We start from the raw sequence: 20,115 nt of genomic DNA on the forward strand, positions 1-20,115 counted from the left end.
GGATGCACACAGGGCCTGTCAGGGGGAAGGGCCCGCCAGCGTGTTGGTTTTAAAAGGCTTCTGGAGACCCATCCCACGACAACTGTCAGGGACGTGGCTGAAAGGAGCATCTTCACCGAAAAATGGTGTGGGTATCTCCTGGTGGCCTTGTGCCACATGGCCGGGCAAGTGTGCGAGGGCTTGACGTCGTTTTATTGCCTGGCCTGGACTTCTGAGGGAATCAGATAGGAGTTTGGAATGCTGCTGGAGCCCCAATATTGTGCAAAAGAGTACAATTCATCTCTACACAGGAGTGGAGACACTTGTAGAGCCTCTCTCACTCCCAAGAATGAGAGGTGACCGCAAAAACATAAACACCGATAGCCACTTACAAAATGAGGAAAGCAGCACCAAAGAGGTCCAAAAGCTTTCAACTTGTCTCAAAAGAGGGAAAACGTCAAAAGGAGGAGCTGGCATAAGTAAAGGATACCCTTACTCTTCTACGTGTTGGTAAATACAAGATGGAGAAAGAAATAACATGGGTTTGCTTTCCATGAACTGCATATAAACCAAGGGCAAATTAGGAGGAAGTGAATCCTCTGGTTCAATGAATACAACTAGAATAGCTATTCTTCTAAGAACTGCATAAACACTACCAGCACCCAGAAGTCTGTCAGAATATTTTGCATTTGGGCATGAAAGCCATTCCATTAGAGAAAACTGAAAAGGCTGTGTGGAAGGGCTGAGCAAAGACACAGTGAATTCCCTGAATAGAAATGGATGAAAGAAATACTTCTGTTGTTATCATGGTCTTGTTAAAGAGCCTGAAACACACTGATTTAAAAGATCAACATGATCTAATAAATTCCTGAGTGAAAAAGAGAAGGACCTTTAATTTCAGCATAGCCTCATAAATAACCTGTCAAATGCAGAACAAAAATGTCTCGGACTATGTGAAATGACACTGTAATTTTGAAAATGTGACACACAATGGATTCCAGTCCTAATCCGAAGTGCTCTGAGAGAACGCTAATGACATATTCCTAGGATGTATTTTTGAGTATTTACCAGAGTTGGCTCCAAGTTACATCTAAACAGTACCGTGAGATGTGTGATCTCTAGACTGTGAATTTGGATCCCTTACTGTGCAGGAGGTTTGGGTTCTGAGGAAAAGCATGCTAAGAATGCTGTTGCATCATTATATTTGCTCAGGCATGGTCCTGGTTGCCTTATCCCCAGAAACAACCCTTACTGATTTCCACAGAGACCAGATTTCTCAGGATATGGAGTATGTGTGGATGCTCACTGAAAACAGCTCATCAGAGAGCAAGCAATCTGTATTTGGGACAGACAACCTGCCGTTCAGTTGAGGCGATTCAGAACAGATTTGGAATGTGTGATACCAGGCTTTCATCCAGGGGGCGGCAGGTAGGAGAACTGAAAATACTGTACTGTTTAATAGAGAAGTTTTCTTGGATAGTCAAGGTAAACCTCTGGTTTAAATAAACGAAATCTTATCACTTGAATTCTCCCTGAATTCAGTTGAATTAAACCTTAGGTTTATATTGAGCATTATCACCTGAATTCTCCCTGCTCCAAAATATGCCTTTTTTGTGGTTTTAATAATATTTCTGTCATTGTCCTTTCTCTTCCTTTCATTTGATTCTTCATTGATACAAGGTCTCCTTTAGTGCATGCTTTCAGTGATTACTGTCAGTGGCAACAGGATGTTTTCCTTTTTTCATATGTTGTACTGTGCTTTGTTTGTTTATCCTAAAGGTGAGCGTTTTGGCATGTAAGTATTAGCTTTTTGTTCACTTCCCTGTTTATTCTGGTCATACAACTGGAGAAGAGTGAAAAGAATATGAGTGAAGTATGACTGCATGTTTACTCAGTTTAGGTGTTCCAACACTTCTGTTTAAAAAAAAAGTGTTGAATCTGTTCTTCCAGGAAAAAATGCAGAAATCATCTTTCACGGCTTAAGAGGGACAAAAGCAAGTATTTATCCAATGAGGCGGTTAAATAATAGGTCTTGTGTGGTTACTGAACAATTAATAAAGGTGTTGATGCACGGACTTCATAAATACTTATGGAACAAAGAATCTTTTCTCCTAACACAGCAGTAGAAAGAAATGTTTGGCAAACTTTGGAAGTAAAGCATAGCCAGGTCAGAAGAACATGGTTTCATAATATGTTGTCTGAACTGGAGAGGTTAGGTGTTTGTCTGAAAACACCACGTACTCCATCTTTTTTCTTCATATACCCGCCAATTTATTTTGCTATCACAGACAAAATAAAATTTAGTAGGTACTGTATTTCATTAAGTTAGTCTGCAAATCAATAGCTTTGTTCATCTCACTTTATTGAACCAAAGTCTAACTTCTATGATATTTTGATACAGATACCTTTGTTCCTTCTACTATTCATTTCTGTCATTTTAATACAGTAATAGAAGAATACTTTTCAAATGATGCCTCTGAGTTTTCGTTGGTCTCAACCAAAGAATGAATTCATGTGGATAAAGTATTTGCTTCACCTTTCAGCAGAGGGGCACTAAATCTCAAAGATGTTTCCTTTCATATTTGTGTTAGCTGTGTTGTTGGCATTAAAACAGCATTAAACCTCCAAATCTATTTGAAAAGACATTCCACATGTGGATTTTGTTTTTAATTAATATCTTATTTAATAAATACCAAAGCATGAAAGAGATACTGTGTGATCACCTGCTCTGACCTGAAGTCTATCACAGGCCATAGAATTTCACCCAGCAGTTGAGTTAACAAGATTTTTCTCTAATGAATGTATTTTAGCAATGGGGTTTTTTTCTTCTACATTTCAACTTTATCTAGCTGTGTTTCCTTTTCAAAGTACACATCTTTCAGATTCTTGTATCCACTTGCAAATTCATCTTTACCATAAATGTCTCCAAATTAAGGGAGGGCAGAATGACAATAATTTAACAATAACAAAAGATTAGCAGAGATGGCATATGAAGAATAAAGCACCTCTGGTGCTCTTTACGCTCTTCTGTACTGTATTATGTTGGAGGAGAACAAAGGTGGGTTTAATACTCCCTTTGCAGCTCCTAGGCTCTTGGGCCAACTGAAGATTTGGGGAAACTATGCAAACGAGCAGCCCCAGTGACTGCTTTTAATCTGTGCAGCATCAGACCATTTCAGCAGTCCAGAGTACTTTGGAGGGCAGCATGCCCTTTCATACTTCCTCACTTCCCCAGTGCAGTCATTTTCTCTGTCTTCAGTATAGCCTCCAGTGTGTGGAAAGCTACAGGGTGTAGAAGGATGGCTTTAATTAATCAGTGCAATGCCATCAGGGAAATCTCCTCATGGTACTGTTATTTTCTGATATCTACAGGATTTACCCTGTTGTCATGAAACAGCTACTGTTTAGTCCAGAGTAGGATAGATGTTGCGTTTTCCTGGAGCTCAAAAATTATTTGGGTTTGTATTTCAGATGTTGGTGGTTGCTTTGGGAGGTTTTTTTTGTTCGTGATGAGTCTGTTAAGGCCATCCCTACTGACTCTTTAATATGGATTGTAACTTGTCCCGTGTCGTCATTTTTCTAGTTGCATCTTAATTTTGTCAACCTGAGAATGGTGGTAAGTATCTTCACATTCTACGTGGCTTCTGCATTCCTGCGTTATTTCTAACAACCGCTGGGTGTCGTGTGTCTCTTTGAATTACAGATATAGGGAAGGTCAAACTTGTCCAATCAAGGATTGCTTGTGGACTTTTTTCAGGATGAAAAGGGCTTTATCTAATTTACATAAAATTACAATAAGTAGTCCAAATCTTACTTTAAAACAATTTTGTATACATACTAAGGGCAACAAATATGAGACAAGGATACTACGAACGACAGACTAGTTCTCTACATGATTTATTCCCAATACCATTTACCCAGTCGACTGAATGACACATTGTTTGGTGGAAAAAACCTAAGATGTCAGTAGGTAATTAAAGATAGCCTGATAACATAAATGCATAATGTAGCAGAATTAAGGCTGCAATGGTGATCTCAAATCTGTATTTTCCTAATTGATGGGAACTATATTTGACTTGACTATATTTAAGAATATTATTTTGATAAGGATTTTGGCCTGTTATTTCCTGTCATTTTTACAAGCAAATGAAAAAGCAAGAATTCATTACTTTATGTGCAAGGATAACAAATGTACCTCGTGCAGAAGAGAATTCGAACCTCGAACCTTCAGTACAGACCTCTGCTACGGAGGATTAAAGACTAGCCATATTAGTTGCACATAGAAGGATTCATTTTCTATGGACTAGTCATTAGAGAGATCATATGATGCGGTAACATTGATATAGCCGTGTGCTGTGCCTCATAGTACAGATAGATGAGCCAAGGATATAGACTGGATGTAGGCTTTCCGAGAAGCTCAGATGCCACTGTGACTCAGTTGCTTTCCGTGTAGGCTTGTTCTGTTAGATGGCTGAATTCATCTATTGCATGTGGGTTCTCTTAGCAGCAGTTGAGGCTTTGCTTAATAATATGATTGTGAAACACTCAGAATTACTAGAGCCATTTAAAAGACGAATATAGAACTGGCTCTTGGTTCACAGGGCAAAGTATGTTCCCCTGTGCTAGGGGACGGTAGCGGGATCCATTTTACCTTTGACTTAGAAATCTACACTGCACAGACTATCACAGCAGAACACTGAACAGTTTGTGTCCAAGGCTACAGGAATTGTGAGCACTTCTAGGAGCAAATCAAGAAAAAGCTGCTGAGTGCTGATTTTTCCAGTAGCCTGTGTATTTTGTAGCCAAATCTGAACAGATTTTTATGGGACTGAAAGAAGGCAGTGCCTTGATGACAGTACTTCACAGACCTTCAGACCAACTTTCTAAACTACCAAGTATAGCAGCTCTTCTGAAGAGGTCTTGTTGTACAAGAGGATGTCAGTATCAATTAGAACATGCTTTTGTGCTGGAGTCATTTATGGACCTTGCTGAGGTCCATAATTACTATGTTTGCAAGCATCTGGTCAGGGAGAAACTAAAAACCAGTTATGATTTCAAGTGTGATAGCAGAATGGACAGATACCATGTGGATTCCTAATCCACATGCAAGGCTGACTTCTGTTGTGCTGAATTCAGGAGGAGCTACTGGGGGCTCACCACTCTTGAAAATGGGGCCACTTGTTTGCCTGTCTTTGGGAAAATAAACAGAGCTTCTTGGAAGTGTTCTGACAGTTATTGTCTTCCAGATTGTGTTGATTTAACAAAAGTAAAACCTTTAAGGAAAATCTGTCAATATTGCTGAAAAGTTCACTGAAAAAATACCTTTTTTTTTTTTACTTTTACAGTAGTAAATACAATGTTAATTAGTACAATACAAAACTAAAAAGAAATAAAATAGAAATCAAATTTGGTGATGTTCCATTTTGCTTTTTTTAAATTGAAATATAGTTATTTGTTTTGGTCAAAACTTTTGAAATCTTGGAATTTCCTGGAAGGTAGAATACTCTCCTTTTATTAAAATTAATATATTCCTCTAAATTTCCAACTTTCTGGATCAGTTTTAATATTTTTATCAAATTCCTCAAGTGTGATTGTTAATGGTGGTCAGATAAAATGGAGGATTGCATACTAGAAACAGTAATGCCTGAAAAATATATATTTCTGATCCTAAGATAATTTATATAACTGGATTTGTGGTACCCTGCTGTAATATTGTTTTCCTTTGTATCATTGCTGCATGGAAAGAAACAGCATTGGTATTAAGTGTTTGTATATTCCTGCAGATCAGAGAAAGAAACCTGTAATAGAATATCAGAAATGACAAGCATACCCAGGCTGTCATACTCTTGACCAGCTCTGCTATGCCAACAAATACACTGCTTCAGTAGGGCAAAACCAAAGTATACTAAGGTTGGTAGAATATTTAGCAGATGTTTATGGCATTTGTGGCTCCAGGACTAGCCTTTTGTAGATGTAAGACTGAATGCGATTTTTTTAGTTTTGCCAAGGGCAGGAAAAATATCCAGTCAGGGAAGACGGGTTTTCATTTTTTTAGGAAATTCTCCACATGATGGCAGTAAAAAACCTCTGGAATTCAGAGGTGGTTTATGCTTCACCTTCAAAAGCCAAAGGGAAAAAACAACCCAAGATGAAGAACTGAGTATGTGACTGAGCTTTTAGATTTCCCATTTTTCTCCTGATAGTCCTTAAATTCCCCAGATAGTTTTCCAGACAGCAAGGCTACATGCAGCCTGGCACAAGGAGAATAGGTCACCCATCACATTATACTAGGGCACGATGTCACTCACAGGCAGGACTTGAAAAGATATTTTTGGTTTCTTATGCTGTGTATTAATGTGCAGAGGGAGAAGATAAGGAAAAAAGAGGTTGTTTTTAATCCCTATCTGAGATCTTGTCCCCACACAAAGAACTTGGAGACTACCTCATCACTTCAAGCCACATAACAGAGGGCACTTGGATAAGGATCCAGTTTGCCCCAACTGGGCATTTGACCAACTTGGTTTGATTGCTGTAACAATGCCAGGCAGAGATTAGTTGTGGAATGAGTTTGCAGTTGAGACTCAGCCTGTCTAGAGCACTTGGATAGCTTGGTGTATGGAAGCACTTAGAGGGGAGTATATTTAAAGAACCTGGAGGCAGCTGTGTGGCTAAAATTAAAATGCGTTTTTCTTGTATTGTTTTTGCTCGGTTTCCTGTTGCACACTCTGGACCTGTCTTACAAGAGCAAATGGGCAAAGGAAGGGGATGAGTCAAAGAGGTGAAATCGATCCTAGAAATTCCTGCTTTGGTTTTTACAGCTTGGATGCACCAGATACTTGACATGAAAAGGCCTGTGGCTAAAACAGTCTTTGAAATTCTCCTCTTCATATTTATATGTCTTTCATTCCATTCTTCATTCATTCAGCCCACAGATTTTCTTTTTGTGTGTGTGCAAGTATTGCTGCTCCATACCTTTCTCCCCATCTTTCCTCCCCAGAACATAGGAGATCTAATTCTGTAGTGCCTAGCACCAAAAGTAGTTATCTATAGCTGATCAAAACTTGTGTAAAAATATCAAAAATAAGTGGCAGAAAAATACTGGTGTGTAAATGAATGCATAAGGTACAACTTGGAGATGAATCAGACCAAGATTTCTGATAAAGCAAAGTTAAAAATAGACACAAAGTTAGTTTATAATCAATAGGGCAATTGCTCCTTTAGCAGAAAGATAATTTTCTTTGAGAGAGTATATTACTTAGAAGTCCTAGCATAAAAGACATTTAGCAATAAATTTATACTCAGACGCTTCTGACATGGGGAATTATTACCCCAGAATAGCACATGGGGAATTAGGAAATAGATTTAAAAACTTGGTCAAGGTCACATAGGAAGTCTGTGGCAGAGTCAAAAAAACATGAGAATGGTAAGGGCAGTTCCTGTTCACCGTTTTCCTCTCTGATCATGTGCCTTATACAGGTTGTAGAGCCTTGCTGTCAGACTAAGAACTCGCTTAGTCTGATGCCCTAAAGGCTGCTTTGGAGATAAATACAAAACTCTTAGTTATGGGCAGCTTGGGATATGATTCTGTATGATCTTTTAGCAAAGGAAAAAGACATGTTTACCTGTCAAAGCGAATGTAAAGGGGCAATTCAAAAAACCATAACCCCCCTCCAAACCAACAAATGTACTCATTCCATCTGTTTAAAAGGCTCTGTAAATTTTTTTCTAATAGATATAATTTTTTTCTAAAAATTACAAATATACATTAAGCCATGCAGATTTCCTAAAGAGTAGGACTACTGTTAAGGAGTGAGATAAAATGACCAGCCTACCTTGCCACTGATAAATAGGAAAGTAGAAGTCAGGAGCATAACTCCCCAGTTTTTTGATCGGAAGTAATAAGCAGAATTTCATGTAGCTCATCCTTCACTGGTGTGGCAAAACTTTATTTTCAAAAGGGATTAGGTTCTTTGTGTACATGCGGCATTCCTGTTCATGACAAGGAGAGTTACACACTATAGCCTGAACCCTCGAGTCAGCAGCACTGAAAGGGTCACATTAGCAATTTGAACTCTGGCCATGTCAAGGGTACTCTAGAAACAATGAAACCAAAAACCAGGGGGTAGTCAACAGAGTCTGAGTAAAACAACAAAACTGAAACTGTTACTCGTGTAAATCAGCCTTCTGCATCAGCAGTCATTTTGGCCAGTGTTTTGGGCATTCTGCTGAAATCTCTCAGGGGTGAAAGTCTGAGGAACAGTAGCCCCATTAAAAGCTGCTAAAGACAGTGGTTTTCACAAGTACCAACATTTTTTTTTTCTTTTTTTTTTTTTTTTTGTCATACAGATAACGCAGCTCTGGTATCCCTGTACATTTTCTGCAAGAAAAAAGGATGGTGATTACATTTTCTGGTTTGTTTTTCCTCTTCAGAAATAGCTCAGTTGTGAATGATCCTGTGTGATGAGTAAGAGAAGTTCAGTATGTAGTTTTGGTGCTACAAAAGGGCCTGTTGGTAATTTCGATGCATGTTTCCCAAGTCCTCGGAAAGGTCATTGGGGGTCTCCATTACGTGCAGTCTAGAGCCTGCTACAATTTTCTCATACAATTTAATCTGCTGCCTGGATGGCCTCCAGTGTACAAGCAACTGACAATCTACAGTCTTTGGAATTGATTTCCTGGAATCGTGGAAGGCCTGCTTGGCCTCCAGATGACAGATGTGTGCTGGAGCTCTCAGTGCAGCAAGATGCTTTACAGAGATGAGAGAAAATTTGTCTCATTTCAGCGTTTTCTGTAAGCTTTTAAATCTTCTTCTAGTGATTTTAGGGATAAAGTTATTGCTAAGATACAAGCATCATACTGAGTGGGCATCATTAATAATAATCCTTTGCTTTCTGTAGCACTTATCATTTGGGGATCTTTATGGGTTTATAAATACTCTTTAAGACAAACACCCCACTTATGAATTTTATAACTATTGTCATAGTCATTTTACAGCTGGAGAACCAAAAGTTAAAGGACAGATAAATGAGTTGCCAAAGTTCACACACCAGGGTAGTGCCATCACCAGAAAAAAAAGGTTTTAATCTTAGAGTTTACTTCAAGCAGCTAATGTGGATTCATGCTATAACTCTCTTGTCTTCACTAGGATTATACCTGTACTTTATTTGAAACTTGTGAAAAGAACATGTTCTTCTTAGTAAACACAATACCTGCATATGTAGCAGAGTGAGAAAATTACTTGAGATTTCTATCTTATTTTCCAGTTTTAAGGCCAAATATTCCTCCCATTTATCTTCTGTATATAGCAAATGCTACTAAATCTGGGCTATAGGTGCCATTCCTTCCTCTCATGGTATATAGCAGCAAAAAACCACACCTCAGACTGAGCGTCACCAGAAAAAAACCCTAGTGGTGAATGCACATCAGGAAAAGTTTTGGTTTTTTTCATTGAAAAATATGAATATAAACAGTTCCATGAGAATAGGTGTTAATTTTCTCCCTTGATGATAGGCTAAGCAGGCAGTCTGAAGCCTAAATGGTCTGCTGTCCTTTCAAATCTAGAAATGTCTCTTCAAACATAGAAATCAGGAACAGGAAGTAGGAACAGAAAATCTGGAATTCTTATTACAAAACTCCAACTCAACTGGCATAGTAATGGCTTGTTAGAATGGCTCATATGACTAAAGTATGAGTATAACGGCATACATGGTGGCTTGTCCAGAAAGCAGGTGCATACACCTGTTATGAGATCAGGGAGATTTCTGCTGAAATCCTAAGCCAGAAATATCTGTTGCATAAGGCTTGAGTTCAGTTTTGGCTCTTTTTTTGGGGGTGGTTCTGGTTTTGGGTGGTTTTGTTTTCTTTGAGAAACTAGCCAAATCCTCTAAGGCATGGAACTTCATAAAAACAGGCAAAAAAGTTTACATAGACTTTAGCTGGAAAGGAATATAACAGCTTACAGAGAGAGAGCAAAATTTTTTTTTTTTTTTTTTTTTTTTGGTGACAGCCTTGGTACAGAAGGTAGAGGAAGCAACTAGAGAGGTTAGAATACAGTCTACAGCAGCCTTGTGCTAAATAGGATGTGGATGAGAACATGAGAGTGGAAGAGAACTTGTGTGAACATGAAACGAAAGTATCCATGATCCTTTTGAAGGAAAGGAGGGCGAACAGCAAAGTAGAAAAAGAGGATTTCAAGAAAGCAGACTTCAACAAACTCAGGATACTGGAAGATCACATGTCATGAAAAAGAAGTTTGAAGCAATAAAGGAATTAAGCACTTCCTTATGAAAAACATGCTATTAAGAATTTAATGATCCCAATGCAAGGAAAGAATAGCAAGTATATAGCAAAAAATCATCTGGTTAAATCATATAGATTGACCTCAAACACGTGAAAGAGTCATACAGGAAATGAAAATTATGTGAGATTACTAGGATTAGTATAAAGGAATGCATAAGTATGTGGGGACAGAAATCAAAAAGAACAAGGCACAGAACAAGTTATAATTGAGAGGAACAAGAAACCTTTTATAAGTGACCGGCTTAAAAAATATGTTTTTATAAAGAACATTACAGTTTATGACCATTGAGTTTCTACTTGAATTCTGTAAGGAATAAGAGAAAGACTGAGAAACTATTCAGTATTCAGTTGAGAGGGAAAACTAGTAATGTAAGATGTCTTAGGCCAAAACATTTAATGCCTTTTTTGTTTCAGTATTCACCGAAGAAGTCTACTGTAATCATGTGGCTAATACAATTATTATGAAAAACAAAGGAGCATGATCTTACAGCCTAATAAAATAGACTCTAGCTTATTTAGAGCACCAGCCAAAACTATTTAAACTGTCATCAGGCATTCTGATAATCTGGAGATGCTTGCTAAAGCTCTAAGAGATTGAAAAAGGACAAATGTAGTGCTTGAAGGGTAAAAAGGAAGAAGCCAGGGAATTTTACATCAGTCAATTTATCTTCAATTCCTAAAAAAATACTAGAACAAATAATGAACAAATAATCAAATGAGTTATATGTAAACATCTGGAAGACAGCAAAGAAACGGTCAACAGAATGGATCTGTTGAGAGCAGCCCATGTCAAACCAATCTGTTTTCCTTCTGCTTTTGTCTAACAGGGCCACAAACAGAAGAGCAATAATAGATGTTGTGTATCTTGACTTCAGCAAGGTTTCTGACCATATTTACATGTCATACATATATACCAAATTTTTATAAGCAAAGCGGGAAAACTTGATACGAACACCATGACGGTAAGGTTAGTGCAGAATTGTTCAGAAAGCATACTCAGACAATAGTTAGCAATAGTAGTAGTAGCAAAATAGCAAAAGTAATCAGCACTGTCAAGTTGGAAGGATGTATCACCTGGGTTGAACAAGCATCTCTCCTGTGTCTCATACTATTTAGTATTTTCACTAGTGGCTTGGGGATGGAATACAGAGTATGTTTATTCTATTTACAGATGGCAGTAGGCTGGCCACAGCAAGTTGGAGGACAGAATTCAAATTCAGAATGGTCTTGGCCAGTTGGGGAAGCAATCTGGAAAATTGGATGCAGTTCAATATGGAGAAATGAGAAGTTTCATATTTAAGTGGGATTAAGCAGCTTTAACAGCTTGGAATAGGAAATAACTGGCTAGTCCTTTAGAAAAGGATCTGGAGGATAGAGTAGGTCTCCCTTGGATGCAAAAATGGAAATGTAGCCTGTAAGATACAGGAAATTATGGTAGTCGGCATCAGTAAGGTCTCACCTAGATTATTATAGTTAACATTTAGCATTACACTTCACAAAGGAGGTGGGTTAACTGGAGTGAGTCCAAAGGAGAACAATGATCATGATTTATGAGGAACATTTGAAGAACTGGTGGTGTTTAGTCTATAGGGAAGAAAGTCTGAGGCGAAACATGTCTTCAGATACGTCTTCTGGCCTACCCCAGAAAGAAAGGGAATAATTTTTCTCCATGTTCAGTATGGATAGGACAAGAAATAAGAGGTTTAAAATGCAGCTAGAGACATTCAGATTAGATATTGGGAGGAATAAGTAGGAATAATGAAGCACTGCCGTATGTTGTGAAGAGATGATGTCAAATTTCAATTACTAGAGTTCTTTATGTTCAGACTACCTGTGCTCAGAAATGTTACTGATTGTAACTGATTGCAAATGTTTCTGTCCTGCATTAGGACAGTAGATAGATGAGATGAGCTTTCAAGGTCCTTTCCAGTGGCATCTTGTGTCAGAAGTTTGCTGTTCTCCAACCTTGGCTGCCCCAATCTTGTGTATATGTCAAACATTTCAGACAACAGTGATGGCAACCAAGCACTTTTCACCAATATTCACTTCAATAAAATTTTGTAAAAAGGAAACAGGTATTCTGATTTGTATAATACAAACTTTGCGAGGATTTTCTCTGTATCTGTTAAGTACCATGTAGAGTTGGGGGCAGAAACTGTTAGACTTATATGCAGTAGATATTTAACCAAAAGTAACTTCCATGTTTCCACTGTAAAAGTCATCATTAGCTGTAATCCATCTTAATTTTCCCTTTTCCCATGTTTTTCCTCCACAAGCTTTTTAAAATACTGCATTGGGAGGTTCAAATTGACTTTGAATTTAGTAATAAATTTTTGGCTCCACCTAACAAACTTCTGAAAGTCATATGTGTAGTTTAGCTAGAAATTGCAATTTCTGCGTAAAGCATCTTCTCACCAAAGGAGATCACAAGGCCTTAGCACTGCTCTACTTGGGCCATTATTCTTATAGCCTAGTAACATGGTGGTAAGTCACAACACAGTGTGTGTTGAACTGTTTAATGGAAAACTAGTTCCAGACCTCCAGTGACTTGAAAAAATCAGGATTCTTTCATAGAAAAGAAACTCCCAAATAATACACTTTTCCAGAAGTTAGGTCTCGCTTCACTTTTATTCCTGTCTCCCTTTTTGTACATGAAATATTTGTCAAAAACATGTTATGAAACTATAAAATACTTTTTCTTTGTACTAAGCATTAGCATAGTTACAGAACTGGAAGCCTTACAGGGAATGCATGGTATTCTTAGTCACCAGAGAACAGGGATGGAGCTAAATGTTAGATATTGTAAAGGAGAAAATATGTAAGAGTATGTAATCAAGGATGGATTTGATCTGCTAGAAATTAATGGAAGATAAATCATTGGAGAACATGATTAGTACATCTTATTTTCATTCTTTACAGTGTTAAATTCAAGAAGTGGTTATTTTTATGGTAATTTTAGTAAATGGGAAAACTTTTTATTAATACAACAAATAGGTAAATTAGAAGTAGTTATTATTAAACTTCCATGTATATTAACCTGGGTTGAGAAAGGGAATACTAAAAGACTTAGTGGGAAAAAATGATTGGAAAGACTGAAGTTATGAAAACAGCTAATTTTTCTGAAGTGAATTGTAAGAATTGTCAGGAGTTGTTAAATCACAAGATAAAAAGAATTCACACTTATTTCAAAAAGAAAATTAGTTTCTTCAGAGTCTCCACATCAAATGAATGAAGCTTTGTCTGTTGAAGTGGAAGAGAAAACATGGGTTTGATGATCTTCCAAGTGAGACATCTTCAGTGTCATTGAAAGTTAGCCACAATGAAAATGTAATTCCCTACTCTAGGTCTTCCAGAAGCTCTTCAACAGCAACCTCCTTTCAGAGCATTCTCAGTTCATCTTTGAAAACCACAATATGACAGATCAATTGGCGACTGCACCTTAAAAAAAAAAAAAAGGGGAAGAAAAGAAAGAAATTAAGGCAAAGGCTTGAACTTGATAGAAAGTTGCAACCTTCTTTTCTTCTAAAAGCATCACCTTCAGTGTAGCACAAAATGAGCAATTTAAAAGTGATTGAAGCACTTTGCCCTGAATACTCTCATTCAGCCAGATTTAAATTTGTGGTTTCGTATTAGATACTGCAGGTGAAGAGACAGAAGAAAAAAATTAAAGGAACAACTAAAAGAATCAACTTTGACGTTAAAGCACATGGTTCGTTGCACATGAGAAACGATCCAATAATGGATACAAGTATCCATAGAGAAAAATGAGTTCCTACTTAATGCTATCGATTTTGTGTCTGAAAAGAAAAGCAAAGAATATTGTGTCCAGGTTGGTATGGATGTTGCCTACTAGTTCAAAAGAAAAGCATAAAAGGGATCTTTTCATTTGTTCTAATGATGGAAATAAAGAGAATAAAGCTATTTACATTAAAAATCACTTTAAACATTCATATGGTAGGTGTTCAACATACATAAAAAATACAATTTTGAAATAATGTAGCATCCGACAACATCATATGGCATATTTGGGGAGTTCAGATACTCTCCTGCAACCATCAGTCTCATGTTTGCTTGATTAAAAAAGGAGCATTGATGCTGCACCTTCCTAACAGCATTCGGAGGAACTCCATGGAAAATGGTTGACCTTATTTTCATTTACAGTAAGATGATGGCTTGCATTGCATAAAGGGACTTAAACACACCTGTAAGTCCATTTTACACCATCCAAGCAGTATTATGTCACCTTTTTGTCAGAGGAAATCAGATCGAAAAGGTCTCTATACTTTCATAAGGAATAACACAGGCATTCAAATTTGTGTTGAGTCCAAAGCGAGCTGTGGTCAAAACACAACAGACTTTACTGGTTGTGTTTTACAGAGATGCTGCATTTACAAAAGCTATTATGTTGTGGTTTTGAGGGATAGAAAGTTTATAGACATACAAGTCTACTGTCATGGTCACAGTGAAAAAATGGCATGTCTAATTAACAGTTAGAACTACACAGGGATAAAAGATGTTCTTTGATTGTTATTGGTCTTTTATAATTAGAAATGTTATTTAGCCAGCATCACTGATTATTTTACAATTGCCAGATTTTGGTCTAAATTAGGAAAAAGTAGCAGAAATAGTAGACTCTAAGCCTACTTTTCTTCCTTCTTTTAACACTTACAGGCTTTGTACATGACATATATGGGAAGAAGTTATGTCACAGTTTATGTCAGAGTAGTAAGAGTTGGGAGTCAAATCACAAATTCGAATTTCAAATTCTGAAAGATGTCAAGTTTTGCAAAATATATACGGTTCTGTTCAGTAAGCTCAGTATGCCTCTATGGCAATTCAGATTAATTTGGCTGAACGGTTAATCTCCGAAAATCACTGTTTTTAAATATTCTGGAATGGCTTGTCAGAATCTGGCAGCCAAATCCACTGAGCATTCTCTGTCTCTACAGATATTCCTTTGCCCTGATGGGTATCCTTTCTAAAGGGCGTAAAAATGGTCCACTTCCAAAAACTCTCTGAACAGACTAGCATGGACCATGACTTTTCCAGACATCAGTCTTCTGGAGTGCCAAGGCACCATAGAAGAAACTGGTAAGACCTTTTTTCCTTGTATCTTAAAGCTGCTGCTTCTTGCTAAGAGGTGGAATGGAGAGAAAGTCTGCTCCCTGACATACAAAGGAATGAGTAGGAAAGGATAGTTGTGGGTCTGATAGGGGTACAGTATTTGTCAAGGCATGAGAAGAACAGCACAAGCTAGGATTGGCAAACAAAAAGGGAGGAAAAGAAATTCTTTAATTAACAGAACATGTAGTTAAACCTGAGTCCCAGTGTTCTTTTGCTATCATAAAATATATCTGAAATCTACTAGCAAAGTGCATCTTACTTCCCTCTACCCTCTGACCTATATTGCAGTTTACCATTTATACTGGTGATTTTGTTAGTGCAGTCTGACTCTGACAGCAGCAGGTACTATGAATTTAAAGATTAGAACCCTATTATTACAGAGATTAACATAGGTCCAAATGATGGAATTTGCATTCACCCCTAATTAATTATTTATTCCATGAAACTGGAAGAGTAATAAGGTTGTGCTAACATTCTAGAAGGTAAGCAGATTGACCCAGTAATTATAGATGTGTTGGCCTGGCATCAATCCATGCCAATATAATGGAAAGTTATTAAGAATTTATTAAAAAAAAAGAATTAAAGAATGGAAATATGATGAATGCCAAAGTAGATTTACGGAAAATCAGTCTAGTCAAAGAAGTCTGATGGACATTTATATGTTTACTAATTTATAGAAGCAATATATACAGATTCTTATAAGGCAGTTGAATTGGTACTAAAAAAACCCATTCTAATTCAAGAACGAACCCTATACAATGTCAACAAGGCACATGCTGCTCTGGTTGAAGAACTTGGAACACAAGAAAGTAGTTGTCAATAGGGAGTCATCATGAATGGAGTTTACCTTGCACAGGGATTGATACTAATGCTATCAGTAGGCTAGTGGAAGTCTAATGCTATTCAATATTTCCCCCATTATTTTAATAAATAAATGGTACTAAATGTATTTGGTAAAATTGGTGGATAATATAAAAATGGGAGAAATAGTAAGTACTGAATGAAGCCAGGGTAGTCTTACAGGACTGTTTGATTAAGTTATGCCCATTCAAAGAAAGTTATATTTTAACACTGCCAAAAGCAAGATCATATATTTAGGGACAATATTGTCTGTTGGTCTATAGGAAGAGGAGTTGTTTCCTGGAGAGCAGTGATTCTGAAAAGATTTTAAGGTCACAGTGGACAAATGACTCCACATGGCTTCCCACTGTAATGATTTGGCAAAAATAGGTCATTTGAATAGGAAATGGACCACTTGAGAGGTCATTTAAATTTTGGATATGCAATTGGCATTGGAATCCTGAATAAGTTTCTGGGGCTTACATTTTAAAAATAACAGCGAGCACTTTGAATGGATAACATGCCACAGAAATAATTCTGGAGAATTGCTTTGTAGTTTGAAAACTGAAGAGCCCAGTCTGTTTAGTTCATTTAAAAAACAAAAAGAGAGAGAGAGAAATTATTCAGAAGTTATTTGATTACAATGTAGAAATACTTTCCTGTGGAGAAAATCATACATTCTAAGGGGCTCTTCATTTTAGGGGAGATAGGCATAGTACAATAGCATCCTTTTGTGCTGGAACCTGTATCCAGATAAATTCATGTTAGAAACAAAACTCAAATTTTTAACAGTGATGGAATAAGCTACTGAGGAAAATGGAGATTCTTCATCTCCTAAGATGAAGATTTGAAAGTTTCCCTAAAGAAATATGAATAACCTTCAAATCAAAACAGGATTGGGTTTTTTTATATGCATTAGTGAAAAATAAGTTAGTAGCCTTAGTATAGAGTGAAATTTAATAGACTGTGATATGCCGGAGATCCAACTAAAGGGTTTTAAAGTTCTTTCTGACCTATGAATTTATAGAAAAAATTGCATTTTACTTATGAAAATATCTCAAAAGAATGTTGAAGTTCTAAGTCATGCATTCAGAAAAGGGAAAAACAGAATGTAGGCTTCCTGGGCAGACTTGACTCCAAACTGTTTTATCTGTGCATTATGAAATAGTCCAATTACATGTTCTTAAATGTTGGAAGACATGTAGAAAATGGATAAGGTACAAAAGAGGGTAAAAGGCACTGTCTGGGTAGAGCAATGGAATAGTACCATGGAAATACTATGTGCTCATGCAATTATAGACTTATTCTAATGAATATGCATGAACAAAACTACTGCTGGCATTTACCAGCTTGTGAATGCTTGTCTCTGCAACATCTGTGACCCTTTTGTGGGAGCAGTAAGACTGAAGAGGAATGAGAAAGAGACCAAGGCAGTCAAATAGGAAAAGAGTATCCTAAAGGCAGATCTCTCTGAGAAGGCTCTGGAGTGCTTTAAAAATATTGTGGAAGAAAAATACCTCTTGTAGGGATTGTTTCTGCTTTCAGAAGAATTATTTAGACCCAATTCTTCATTTACTTTGTCCTGTCGTAGATTAACTTGGGACAAATCTTAAAGGCTATTATGTTTAACTAATTGCCAGACTGATCAGTTACCTTGTTTGTCCAAGCATACTAGGCGGGCTGAGCAGAGCTTGATGGGAGTCTGGAGATGCTGGAATGAAAGGAAAGAGATGTCATTTCTGTAAATTTTGTACATGGCTCTCCAGTCTCAGGGATGATTGAAAACTATGATTGAAGAACTGTGAGAACTCTACATTTTATTTCACATTTCTGTGGGCTGAAAAGGCAGATAGAGGAAATGTCATAACTCTCTGAATAAAGAGAATAAGAACTTAATTTTAGTGACTGCTCCTTGTTCTCAGCTGCATATTATGTCACAGGGATGGCTTTTCTGCTGTATGCTACCTCAGGAAGAACTTAAATGGGCTTCTCTCATGGAACAGTAATAGTAAAAAGAAAGCAATACAGAATAATAAGAAGCAAATATAGCAAGACAGTGAATCTGTATGTTCTGTTTACAGACTATAAACTTGCATTTTACAAAGTATACGCTTTTTTTGATTGATAAAATTTCATTGCATAAAACTTAGCTGTTCTTTATTTCCCTTTGCAAAACCTTTCTTCTCATCCTCCTTTCATGAAATAAGGAATGCAATCAATCTAATAGCTTTTTCTTCACACTAAAGGGAAAAATTGCAACAACCTTGGTGCCTCTAGTAGGAGTACCGGTGGGAATTATACCTTGTCGTGAATGTTTTCTTGATTTCAGTGATATTCTTCAAATATCACTGAGCCAACTAATGTTAATGAAGTTTCCTTCATATTGTTTTATACTATGTAGTCCATTTCTTATATCACATTAACCACAGCGCTAATATAAGACATGTACTTCCATTAGTTTGGTTACCTACTGTATTTAAATATGAAAAGAGGTTTTATAAGGAAGAAGTGTGGTCTTCATGATTCGGGAATTAGATGGAGAATAAAGATAATGACATTCAAAGGACAAGGATAATATACCCAATGGGAATAATTATAGGGTAATAGAAATGACTGCCACCAGTGTGGAATAATATAGAAAATATAGACTTCTTACCCTGAGAAAACAGGAAGTCTATATTATGTGCCAGAAGGAACTGGCACATGAAATTCCAACTCCACTAGCAAGGATTTTCAATTAATCTTTCAATTCTGGGATGGTACCATGTGATTGGCAAGTATAAAAAATTGTTTGTTTTTAAAAAGAGAGGGAAAAGCTAGAGAATTGTTGGTTTGACCTTGATATTGTGCAAGGTGTTAGAAAAACTTTGAAAGGAAGGACTAATCAAGATCATGTAAATGGAGTTAAATGGAAAATGGGATAAAATGTGAGATGGTTTTATCAAAAGTAGATCATGTCAGACAAACCTCATCTTTCTTTGATAAGATAAGGGATTTCTTTTAAAAGGGCTATGCACTAGACGTGATACATCTGGATTTAAGCAAAACATTTGAAACAGTGTTCATGGAAATCATTATTTAAGGAGGAGACAATGGGAACTGGAATTAAAAACTAGCTAAAGACTTAGAGTGGGGTATTTTGTAAAGGAGGCTGTAAAAAAGTGGGGAGTTTATTTATGGTATTTTTCAAAGATTCATCTTGGGACTGGTTCAGTTTAATATTTCACATTAGTGACCTTAGTGCAAAACCCAGTTTGTGCTCATGAATTTGCACATAACAAAGAGTTGGGAGGTATTACTAATATTAAGGAGAATCTGCCTATATGACATAGGAAGAATGAGATGACTGTCAACAGGAATCATCACAATGAGAAAAAATTTAATACTGCAAAGTCATGCATTAGGGACCTTCTGCTGTGAGCTGGAGGCTCATTGGTCAGCAGGGATGCAGGAAGTTAGACCTCTGTGTTTATTAGGATAAACACACTAATAGTATTTTTCAGCCATGAAGAAGGCCACTGTAAATGTCAAAAACACATTTTTCTGTGGGTATTGGAAAATATTGATCCGATTAGGACAAAATAGTGTTAAGATGTCATCTGGATTACTGGTATCAGTCTGACCATCTCTACTGGAAAAAAGGTGAATTTCAACTGGAACAAACCCAGGAAACATCTCCAAGGACCATTAGTGGAATGGTAAAAAAGTCTTTTGAGAGGACGTTAAAAGAACATGGCTTGGTTTGGCTGACCAAGATGAAGATTCAAAGAGGATATGATTACTTTCTAGAAACACATTTGGGTGTAAATAGCAAGTAGGGAGAAGAAGAATTAAAGTTAAAAGATAAGATCAAATGGATATGAATTAATCAAT

The 20,115-nt window shown here is 36.9% G+C and overlaps 1 long non-coding RNA gene across 1 annotated transcript in view; it reads left to right on the forward strand.

Moving 5' to 3' along the window:
- The first annotated feature begins 869 nt into the window (after positions 1 to 869).
- Positions 870 to 20,115, forward strand: part of LOC138685460 (uncharacterized) — a 182,700-nt gene continuing 163,454 nt past the window's right edge. The window contains exon 1 of the long non-coding RNA XR_011324720.1: positions 870 to 1,407. This is a non-coding gene — a long non-coding RNA (uncharacterized lncRNA). The remainder of the gene's footprint in view (positions 1,408 to 20,115) is intronic.

This window comes from Haliaeetus albicilla, chromosome 5 (genome assembly GCF_947461875.1).
Source record: "Haliaeetus albicilla chromosome 5, bHalAlb1.1, whole genome shotgun sequence".
In the NCBI taxonomy this organism is placed as follows: domain Eukaryota; kingdom Metazoa; phylum Chordata; class Aves; order Accipitriformes; family Accipitridae; genus Haliaeetus; species Haliaeetus albicilla.